At 36.2% G+C, this 3,923-nt stretch overlaps 1 non-coding gene across 1 annotated transcript; it reads left to right on the top strand.

The window, feature by feature from the left end:
* Nucleotides 1–351: 351 nt before the first annotated feature.
* trnag-gcc lies at nucleotides 352–422 on the top strand. Its single transcript has one exon. It is a non-coding gene; the product is annotated as a tRNA-Gly (tRNA).
* The last annotated feature ends 3,501 nt before the right edge of the window (nucleotides 423–3,923 follow it).

The following is a 3,923-nucleotide window of genomic DNA, read 5'->3' as shown; positions in this document are numbered from 1 at the left end:
GCTGTTGTTTGGAACATCCAGCTGAGTATGAGTGGTTGTCCCAACAGAGCAACATAATGCCACATGTTCCACCAGCAGGGGCTGCTCTCCTTTTCCTCCTGGGGTCAACACGTGCACTGTGCCGTCACGGTCATTGTGTGAAGACAGCAGGGAGAGCAGGCAGAGTGTAAATCACACACAAACCAGTGTTCAGTGTGAGCAACGCTCATGCATGAACGAAATGACTCAAAGAAAAGGCAGAAATACTAAATGTAGTCTCAAAACGAAGAACAAGCAGGAGACTAAAGGTTGGAGCGAAGACCTGTGGAATGTGGGAAATTTGAGCTCCACCCCATAAATACTAAGTCCTAAGCATTGGTGGTTCAGTGGTAGAATTCTCGCCTGCCACGCGGGAGGCCCGGGTTCGATTCCCGGCCAATGCAAACTTTTCATTCCCCTTTCTTGCCTCATATTGTCAGTAGTGGTTCCTACAACCACCCGAAAAAAGGCGGAAAACGTCTTTCGAAAAGAAAACGTGCTAAAATCTATGGATAGGAATCTTGATAGGGATCTATCTTTATCTATTTATATCCCAAATAAATGACCTCTACAACAAACCATGAGACATTAATGTGTGAGTGTGTATTGCTTTCTAAATTACAAGAAAAATAGCTGGTGTCTTTTTTTTTTTTTACCAAGTAAATGTACGCTCTGTATTATAGAAGCTCTCTGCCAAGAAAAGAAGTGGGGGATGAAGCCAAGCCTTTAAGGAAGGTTCGACTTCAGAATTGCTTTAGATTCACACAGGCCAGGAAAAAGAGCTGTTTTAAAACGTTGAGATAAGTGGTCATTCTTCAGCTCAACGTGACCTCAGAGGATGGAGGCTAATGAGAAGCCAGATGTAAGAGGCAGGAGTTTAAGTCTGGGAGGGTTTAGGCTTTGATTGAACTTTCTCAAAAGTGTCACTGATTTAAACAGTTTGAGTTGGAGAAGTTGGGATGTGAGAGGTAAAGAATTGGACAACTACAATGGAGTTTGCTAATGATCTAAAGGCAGTTGGTCCACAGTCACCATTGGTAACAATACACTGTAATGGTTTAAAATCTTGCAGTACCCAAAACGTCCTCCTGCTCAGGAAGGCCTGAAAGTGCTACGGTCAGATTAGACCAAAACTGCACTCTATGGTATCAACTTAAACTACTGTGGAGGAAAAGAAATGCTGGTTATGACCTGAAGAACATCCCAACAGTCAAGCACGGAGATGGAAACATTAAGCTTAGATGCCGTTTTTCTGCTAATAGTACAGGAAGACACAACCATGTTGAATGGTCAATGGCGTTGGTTGGGGTTACTAAAAGTAGCTCCCTACGCAATATGTGATGTCAGCAAGTACCCGGATGTCTGGTACAATACAATTAGCACTGTAGTTCTGGTATGCTCTGATAAAAGAACAGAAGAAAAATGGCATTTAGGAAGTATTGTTGCTCCGGGACTTGCAATAGTGACAGACGATATGCTGACAAGCCTCATACGCAAGGTATTGGGTTCTTGCCATTTTTCAAAGCCGATTACTCGGGGAGAGAAACGTGATCGCTGGATTCAACTGTGGTTGAGTTGGATTGGACTGGACAAGTGTAAAAAACACTTAGATGTAAGTGGCAGGAAAATATTTTAAAACACTTGAGATCCTAAAAATACCATCTCGACCTGGATAACTGTAAAAGTAGTCTGAAAGTGGCTTGTATGTAAAACTAGCAAAACAATGGAAAATTTTTAAATTTTCTTTCTATTTTCGAGCCAAAAATCGATACAAGAACTTAGAACTTATCAATTTTAAAAACATTTTTACTCTTAAAAATAGAATAGAACAGAATGCATACAGCTAACGGCTAACATCAGCTACCAAAGTAGAATAAAAGTTAGGAGAAAAGAAAAAAATTAGGAAATTAGCTAAATAAGCTGAAATTAGCAATAAAAAAAGCTGAAAAATAGCTGAAAAAGCAGAAATAATCTTAACAACTAGAAGGAAATGGATAGAGCTGAAATGAGCTCAAAAAATGTGGAACTGGTTGAAAAAGCTACAAGTAGCTTGAAAAAAATAAACAGCTAAGAAACTAGCAGAAATAGACTGAAAGGAGCATAAAAAGCTGAATTTAAAATAAAGAAATTAATTAGGCTGAAACGAGCAGAAAAACTTGAAATTTTATTTTATTTTTTATATTTTTATTTTATATTTAATTGATGTTTTAAACTTATTTGAAATCAACTGAAATTAGCTGAAAAAGGCTTAATTTTTTTAAAAACTTAAATTAGCATAAGTTTTCCCCGTCAAGCTAAAAAAAGCAGAACTGAGCACAAAAAAAGAGAAAATTATCTGAACAAAGCTGAATTAAGTAAAAAACAGCAGAAATAGGCAGAAAACAGCTGAAAAGTAGCTAAATCAGAAGAAAGAAGCTGCAATAAGATGAAGGAAGCAGAAATAAGCAGAAAACAGCTGAAAAGTAGCTAAAATAGCAGAAAGAAGCAGAAAGAGCACAATTGGGTCTAATTAGTCTGAAAGAAGCAGAAATTTGCACAAAAAGGGGAATTATCTGAAAAAGCAGAAATTTACCTAAAACAGCTGAATAGTAGCAAAAGAAGCAAAAAGAAGCTTGAATTAGCAGAAAGAAGCAAAAAGAGCACAAAAAAGCAAAAATTATCTGAAGAAAGCTGAGATAAACAGAAAACAGCTAAAATGAGCAGAAAACGGCTAAAAAGAAGCTTAAAATAGCAGAAAGAAGGTTAAATTAGCTGAAGGAATCAGAAAAAGCACAATTGTGCCTAATTGGCTGAAAGAAGCAGAAATTAGCACAAAAAGGGGGAATTATATGAAAAAGCAGAAATTTCCGTAAGACAGCTGAATAGTAGTTAAGAAGCAGAAATAAGCTTAAATTAGCAGAAGGAAGCAGAAAGAGCACAATATTGCACAATTAGGCTGAAAGAAGCAGAACTGAGAACAAAGAAGTAGAACTTATTTTGAAGGAAGCAGAAATAAGCAGAAAACAGCTGAAATAAACAAAAAACATGAAAAGCAGCAAAAAGTAGCAGAAAGAAGCTAAAATTAGCAGAAGGAAGCAGAAAGAGCACAGCTGTGCCTAATTAGACTGAAAGAAGCAGAAATTTGCACAAAAAGGGGAAATTATCTGAAAAAAGCTAAAATTAACTAATAACAGCAGAAAAGTAGCTAAAATAGCAGAAATAAGCATACATTAATTAGAAGGATGTGGAGAGCATATTTTTTGCTGAAATTGGCTGAAAAAAATTGAAATGAGTGCTAAAAATGTGGAATTAGCTGAAAATGCTCAATTTAGCATAAAATCCACTAAATAGCAGCTGAAAAAGCAGAAAAAGCTTAAACTAGCAAAATTAAGCACAAAGGAGCATACCAAGCAGAAAGAAGTCTGAAGAAGCAGAATAATGTTTAAGTTAGCAGAATGAAGCAGAAAGGAGCACAAGACAGATGTAAAAACAGCTGAAATTAGCTGAAAGTAGCTGAATTAAATAAAAAAAAATAAAAAAACATTCACAAGGAAACTGAAAGAAGCTGAAGCAGAACAAAATGTGAAAGGAGCAGTAAAAGGTTGTAGACAGATCTAAAGAGTTGAAGGCTGTAAAATAAGTTTGATTCATTTTCTATGGAAAATAAAATAGCAGAAAAGGCTAAATATTTCAAAAAGCTAAAGTTGCACCAACACCAAAAGTCAAATCAGGATTGTCCTGAAAGAGTTGGATGTTTTGATTTACGATTTGTTGAAATAGCTTAAAAAGTGAGGGACGAGAATTGCGCCGAAAAACGTACAGAAGAAAAATGGATCACGATAGTGTGAATGCTTCATAAACATTCACACAAACATAGAAAATCCTATTATGTTGTAAATCTTATACACAAGATGAACAGTAATGAA

Source organism: Nematolebias whitei, unplaced genomic scaffold (genome assembly GCF_014905685.2).
Source record: "Nematolebias whitei isolate Nwh7 unplaced genomic scaffold, NemWhi1 Nwh_scaf_5664, whole genome shotgun sequence".
In the NCBI taxonomy this organism is placed as follows: Eukaryota; Metazoa; Chordata; class Actinopteri; order Cyprinodontiformes; family Rivulidae; genus Nematolebias; species Nematolebias whitei.
The sequence above is the reverse complement of the archived record's forward strand: the minus strand, read 5'-3'. Positions and strand labels throughout refer to the sequence as shown.